This window comes from Nyctereutes procyonoides, unplaced genomic scaffold, assembly GCF_905146905.1.
Source record: "Nyctereutes procyonoides isolate TBG_1078 unplaced genomic scaffold, NYPRO_anot_genome, whole genome shotgun sequence".
Taxonomy (NCBI): domain Eukaryota; kingdom Metazoa; phylum Chordata; class Mammalia; order Carnivora; family Canidae; genus Nyctereutes; species Nyctereutes procyonoides.
In genome coordinates, this window is record NW_026575043.1 from 2259434 (window position 1) to 2267312 (window position 7879).

The window sequence follows — 7879 nt, forward strand, 5'->3', positions numbered from 1 at the left end:
AACCTTCTGGTAGTGCGTGCAAGTATTTAGGCAGATAGGTGAGTAAACGTGACGTGCTCCTACAACAGGGTGCTGGGCTGATCGGCCCTGCAAAGCCCACGGACCCCTTCAGAAGAATGTTTACAAATGCAGGTGACAGGGACGCCTGGATGGCTAGTGGTTAAGCACCTGCCTTTGGCTCAGGGCATGACCCCGGGGTCCTGGGATCAAGTCCCGCATTGGGCTCCCCACAGGGAGCCTACTTCTCCCTCTACCTGTGTCTCTGCCTCTCTGTGTCTCTTATGAATAAATAAAATCTTAAAAAAAATGCAGGTGACAAAACACACACAAAACAGTTACGCTGAAATAACCAAATATATCTAATTGTGATGTAATAATACAGGAGGTTTATTAGCACATCAACTGATCCGCAGCAGGTATGATGTTGACAGTAATTTCAAATGATGGCTAAACTTACTCCTTCATGGCTACGGCAGCAGCACCAACCCAACAGACCTACCTCCTTGCCACTACTGGTCAGGGGGGCCGTCCTGGGTTGGGCGTGAAAGGAGTGGGCAGGAGGAAGAAAGAGGCAGAGACAGGGTCGTGCCGGGGCCATGACTGGCACCAGCCTGGGACCTGAGCAGCAGACAGCTATTCACTCAGATTCCTTATCTGCAAAAGGAGAGATTAAATGAGATGGAGCTTACACAGCGGGCACCATGCGGTGTTCCCCAGAAGATATCTCTGACAATATGACAATAGACCCAGTGACCTGTCAGGCCTCACCCCACAGTTTAGCAGATAGGCTGGACTATCTGGGTGATATGCAGATCCATCAAATACACAGGATGTCAAGACAAGGTTCCAATAACACGCCTGCCTTGCAAAAAACCCTGATGATAGGCTGTGCCACAAAAGGAAGAAGCTAGAGATCCAGACTTCCAGAAGCTGTTTTATACTAAAGGTAGTACCAATCACAACGCTCAATAAACTAGTCGTTCTCACTCAATGAAATAGCATTTCATAAAAATCTATACACGGGCGTGCCTGGGTGGCTCAGTCAGTGAAGTGTCCGCCTTCCACTCAGGTTATGGTCTCAGGGTCCTGGGATCTAGCCCTGCGTCAGGCTCCCTGCTCAGTGGGGAGTCTGCTTCTTCCCCTCCCTCCACCACCCCATTCGTGCTGGTCTCTTTAATAAATAAATCCTTTAAAAATGTTTTAAAAATCCATACGCGGGCAGCCCCGGTGGCAAAGTGGTTTAGCGCTGCCTGCAGTGGGGGGTGTGATCCTGGGGACCTGAGATCAAGTCCCATGTCAGGCTCCCTGCATGGGGCCTGCTTCTCCCTCCGTCTGTGTCTCTAGCCTCTCTCTCTCTGAATAAATAAATAAAATCTTAAAAAAATATCCATACATAGCCAATCCCTCGAAATTTACTTTAAAATTAGGAACATATACCCCTTTCTTACTGCCTATCCTACCAAGTGTCCTGATGGTTTCTAATGATGGATCACACTTAGCAAAGCCAGCTGCTCCTCCTCTGTAAACAAAAACAAGACAGTAGCCGGAGTGTTACAAACAAAGCTTACAAGCTCTGAAAAGGACTTTTTAAAGTATTTGCAAATTGGGTAAAGGCACTGAGGAAAGCAAACATGCAAAGATTACACAGGATAATAGTTATACAGTCAGACATACGACCTTTACCAAAGGAGGGCTGCTAACTCCATTTCCTAAGAGTAATCATGAGCCCACCCAAATTAGGAGGACTCCTCGTCACCAAGGCAGCACCAATTGTCCCAGGCTGCTGCAAAATACAATAAATAAATGCATCAATTCAACTAATCACTTAAAGGAGTGGAAGAAAGGTCACTGGAATACTGTCCGTGATTGACTCCCTCCGGCTCTGAAATTAAAACCTTGGCTGGTCACCAAGATTAGTTTTAATATATGCATTTACACTTGCCTGCAGTGGAAAGTCACTGCCATGTGACAATTTCCATCCTATTGATTTTTTTTTATTATTATTAAGGCAAAGAGAAAGGTTAGTAAAACATAATAAAAGTCCCAGAGATGTGTCCTGAGAACCAAGTAGGGGATAAAGTTATAAACTATTCCTGAAGAAAAACAAAAACCCTTTGGGCTCAAATACAATTTTAAAAACTTTTCATTAGGCTTCCTTCAAATGCAAACATTGCTGCCAGAGATACAAAGAAATCAATATTTTTTAAAAAGTGTTGTTTTGATAGAGAAACTCCTTCCAGAATCTAGGAAATGTATCTTTCATCATCTGCTCTTACCTCCCAAAATTTAGTAACATGACTCTGTCAATGTCCTCTTCAGAAAAATTGTTTTAATGGTATAAATCATGGGTATCTTAAGAATGAAAAGAGAGTAAAAGACTCACGAGAAAAAAAAAAACTGTTAAGTTTTGTTGACTTATCTCCAAATTTAAAGTGAAGAAAAATGATTGTTAACTATTAGGTTAGTATCACCAAGACGGGTTTTGTTCGCTAAATCATACCTTCTTCCAACACTGTGGGAGTATTTCAGTGTTATCGTAACAGCGGCCACACATTTCTACAATACCTAAAGCTCACAGTACTGTTGGCATCTAATGTTGTCATTACTTATGGTTAATAAACAAGCCAACACTGACCTGGGTTATAAAACAACAAACATACTTCATATGCACACACACACCCAATCACATATGTATGGACGCTGATGTGAAAATGTTCAAATATTAGCTGCCCTATCTTAAAACATTCTTAAATACTTAAGACTTCTGTGAAACAGTTAAAATGGTTTTAAAAAAAAGTTTGGTGTGATTTTTTTTCTAAAAAACTATGTAACTTGAAATTACATAAACTATTTAAACATGAAGTGATTCTTTCAGGATGGCAGAAAGAACACTTCTTCTACTTAGCAACACATGAAAAGTTTTTAAAAATGAAGAGTTTAAAGAAACTTCTGACTCAAATTGTCTATCACCTCCTTCCATGAAACCAACCCAACCGGAGAAGACAGTTTGACACCAAGCAACATCACAGTGACAGGTGATAGCAAGCCCCCCAGAGAGTGACAGACACAAGGGACTGCCCCACATTCCTGCTGTGAAATCCCACCTGCTCACGGGGAGTTTTCACGGGCTCTGGTCAGAGGTCACAGGCAGGACCACTGCCCTACTAACCACAGAGGGAGGATTTACAGTGCTAGAAATCCGCAGGAGAAGCCAGCCACAGGCCATGGGAAGTTAGTGAGAAGGAGTATCCCATTTCCCACTCCGTTCACTCCCACCTGGAGCATCCTGCCCTCTGGCACCCAGACTCCATTCTCTACTGGAACTCCCTGGAGGACGGAGATCCCAGGTCCTCAGATAGGAAAACATCAGAATACACAGGAAACATCCTGCTGTTCCCAGAATGGAGCAACCTCAAAGATGCCAGAAGTAAAATGACAAAGAGCTAACGTGAGCAGGGAAGGGGTTTCAGTGGGCAGGCTGCGGCCCCAAGGAGGTCAAAGATTTATGATGAGGATGAGGATGATATAAGTAGAACAAGATAAGTCTACATAAAAGCTTACCTTGATCATGAAATCCAGGCAGGACGAATTAATACATTGTTTTAAGAAGAACACAACTGAAATACCAAGGCAAATAAATGTACCTAAACATCCACTTGTTGGTTTTAACACAAGAAACAAATAGGTGTGTGATGATACTGTGTTTCTTCTGGTCAGCATCAGTTTGTTCCTAAGGTACAGTTACTACGTGTTCGTGTTCTTCCTTCCACTTTTGAAAGCAGAAGATGGATAAAAGTTTAAGACAAGCAGATCCTGCAAAAGCCAGGCCGGTATAATAACAGAAAGCATCAGCCAGTAGGGTTCACATACAATTCACCAGAAAGGGTCTGAGGATTTAATGGGAACCAGTTGTCACAAAAGCTTTATTCCAAAATGACAAATTAGCCAAAGCTTCTAAGAGCTAAGGGCACAGACCCAGTCCCCATCTCCTAGGAGAAGAAACCTGCAAACCATCCTACTTGTAATGAAAGGTTTTTTTTTTTTTTTTTTTAAGATTGATTTATTTATTTCAGAGAGAAAAAGCAAGTGTGCATAGGGGCAGAGGGAGAGGGAAGGAGAGAATCTCAAGCAGATTACCCACTGAGCGCACAGCCTGACATGGGGCTCAACCTCACGACCCCAAGACCACCTGAGGCAAAACCAACAGTTGGATGCTTAACCAACTAAGCCACCCAGGTGCCCTGTAATGGAAGTTTTTAAAGAAACATACATTTTTAATAATAACAACAGACTGGACCAGTATGTGATAAGAAATACAGGATTCCAAACCTTTAAAATATATATATATTCTTGGAAATAAAACCAAGTCTCCAAAAAATCTAAAGCCACCTAAAAAACACTGGGCACTGGGTCCAACGATACAGAAGAGAATCACTTATTTTTATAAAAAGGACTCACCCAGCTATAGCAAGAGTTGTTCCTGAATTGGTCTGACCAGTGGAAGTAGCCCCCAGGTACCCAACACCAGCATCCCAACACCCGCCATGGTGGCTCGCAGGAGACAAGATGCTTTCCTGCAGGATCTGGGAAGCTGGTGAACATTGTAAAGGTAGGAGGGGTGTACATCCCAAGATTATGACAAGTTATAAACCTAGAACACTTAGAGGAAGAGTTTTCTTAGTGTTTAATTGAAAGGATGCTTTACAGTATCTTAAAATATAAAGGTTTTTACCAGCTTTATGATCACTGTGGTATTTTGCCTGTGTTCATCAGTAGGTTAAGTTTAGGAGAAGAATGAATGTAAATGTAAGTGCCCGGGCACTTCTTAAATTGGTATTTCAATGTTCACAAAGTTCCTACTAAAATCTGTGATGCAGTTCATTAGCCATGCATGCAGTCTCCAAACATGGAAGGCAAGGTGGCATATGCGATGCTAAAAGAAAAATTAATTAGTGAGTAAATGCACAAAATTAGCTGAGCACTAAACAAAACAAAAACTGAGTCAATGTGAAAGAATCCATGAAGAATTCGTCTTTGTGAGAGTCTGACTGGCTAGATGCTGTAATAACATCCACACTGCAAACATACATTTAGGATAAAATAAGTGTAAAAGTATTTTGAAATATACTAATAAGCTGAAAAATACTCCTACAAGATAAAAAAGCAAGTGATTGATATGCAATAAGTGCAAAAAGCTTCAACAAATCTCACCATTCACACAAAAAAATCAAAAATAGTCAAAAATAGTTGAGATTTAACTGAAAATTTTTAAATTATACAACTTGCTGAGGAAATTACAGGATGCAGTCGTTGTGGCCTTGGGGCAAGCAGAGTTCTTAGAACAATCCTAAAAGCACAATCCACAAAAGAGAAAAATGATAGACTGCACATCCTTAAAATTAAAATATGCTGTTGTTAGAAAGACACCATTCAGAACAAAGCAGACCCTTCACCCGTCGGAAAAGAGATTTGCCAGCCAGGGAACTGAGAAAAGACTCGTACCCAGAATACACACAGAAACATTAACATGCAAACAGTCCATCTGTCTAAAGTATTTGAAGACATTTCATCAAAGAATAGAAATGGAGAGTAAACATGTGAAAAGAGGCTCAATGTCCGTAGTTTTTGGAGAAGTTTGGGAAGAAACTGGAGAGAGAGCACAAGAAAATTCAGGAGAGATGCACACGAGGTCACACACGGTGCACACAGAGCCGGCAGCGCGGAGCGCGGGGCGCCCCGAGCACATGCACCTGCTCACCCTGCTGGGAGTGAGGCAGCCGCTCGCGGGAAGCCCTGTTCCCATGAAGTCACACACACTTCCCATCGGATCGGCCATCCCACCCTCGTACTGGATGAAGCACCCGTGTGAAACGAAGACCCACCTCCACGTGAAAGTAGTTCAATGAGTGATCACCGCAGCAGGAAGCCGCTCAGACATCCTTCCAGGACAGACCTACAGAGACGGGAGTACATTCATGCAGGGGAACTCCTGAGCTCTCTGCCAAGAGGAAGGAGCATCCACGTAGTCTGTGTACACAGCATCCCGGACACAGCAAACACACAGAGCAGCAGGTGGGTGGGTAACGCCGGGGGCAATACACCCAGAACTGAACCGTACTGGCACACAACCAAATTAATACCTGCAAGAGAGCTTTTACCCTTTAAATACTCCTATGAAGTAGTAAAAGGAGCATAAATAAACAAGCTGAGCATCCAACCTCAAAAGCTACGAAGTCAAAGGCAGAAGTAACAGAAATTAAGCAGGAAAAAAGTACTGACCCAAAAACAGCAAAAAAAACTATTTCATGAGAGATTCTGGCCAGGATTACAGAATAAAATAGTCTGTAAATTATATCTCTATCTGGCTGTTATTGGAATTGTTCTTAAGTATAAAAAATAAAAGCCACTGAAAGCCCCTATCAATGAAAAGGAGAGCATGACTCAAAATCAAACAGATCATAAGAGACACCGAAATTCTGTCAATAAATTTGAAAACAAAAGCAATACGGACAAGTTCAGATAAAGACAATTTCCATAAAGTGTCTCAAGAAGAATCAAAAAACCTGAATATTCCTGAAGCCATCATAGTTACTGTCAGCAACTTTAAACCCACCCACAGAGGAAGCTCCAGGCCCACGTGGTTTCAATCAAAAGTTTTACCAAATACAAATTCCAAATGCACAGAAACTACTACCCAGTACATAAAAACCACCGAGTCAAAAAAAAAATCACCAAGTCATGTTATGAGTCTGGCATAAACATAACAGTAAATCCTAACAAGGAAAATCAGAAAAGCAAAACCTACAAGCTGATGCTTCCATGAATGTGGATGAAAGAATCCTGAACTAAATAAAAGCAAGTCAAATATGAAGATGTCAAGAAAACTGGTACAAATTGAGCCATATCCAAAAAATGCAAATCTGAGATTAGAAAAGGCATCAATGTCCACCAGAGTAACAGATGTAAGGAGAAACACAACACAACAAGGCTGGCCCAGGAGCATGGCAGATGCTTTTTTTTTTTTTTTTCCAAACAGAAACTTTAATAGGTAAACCTATCTCGTAATGTTATAGTGGGGGCGATACAAAGAGATGGTTGCCAGCTCCGCTCCGGTCAGTATTCTTCCCCTTCTTCACCCTCCGCTTCCACGGAATCCACGCCCGCCTCTTCATAATCTTTCTCCAGGGCTGCCAGGTCCTCCCGGGCCTCGGAGAACTCCCCTTCCTCCATGCCTTCCCCCACGTACCAGTGCACAGAGGCTCACCTTGCATACATGAGGTCAAACTTATGGTCCAGGCGGGCCCAGGCGATGGCGGTAGTGTTGCTCAGCATGCACACGGCCCGCTGCACCTTGGCTAGGTCACCCCCGGGGACGACAGTGGGGGGCTGGTAGTTGATGCCCACCTTAAATCCAGTCAGGCACCAATCCACAAACTGGATGGTGCGCTTGGTCTTGATGGTGGCGATGGCCGCGTTGACATCTTTCGGGACCACGTCCCCTCTGTACAACATGCAGTAGGCCATGTACTTGCCGTGCCGAGGGTCACACTTGACCATCTGGTTGGCCGGCTCGAAGCAGGCATTGGTGATTTTTTTTCAATAAATAAGATACCTTACTGTAAATGTATTTTCTCTATTTTATGGTTTTCTTAACATTTTTTTCTCTTGCTTACTTTATTGTAAGAATGCAATACATGCAACACATAATATACAAAATACATGTTAATGAGCTATTTACGTCATCAGTTGGGCTTCTGGTTAGCAGGTAAGCTTTGGGGGCGGGGAGGTGGTCAGAAGTTCTGTGAGGATTTCTGACTGTGTGGAGGGCCAGCGCCTCAGTGCCCAACTGTAATCCCAACAGATGAATAAAAAGCATTTG

General features: G+C 42.8%; 1 pseudogene; it reads right to left on the reverse strand.

The window, feature by feature from the left end:
• Nucleotides 1-7113: 7113 nt before the first annotated feature.
• Nucleotides 7114-7599, reverse strand: LOC129507674 (tubulin alpha chain-like; annotated as a pseudogene).
• Nucleotides 7600-7879: the final 280 nt, after the last annotated feature.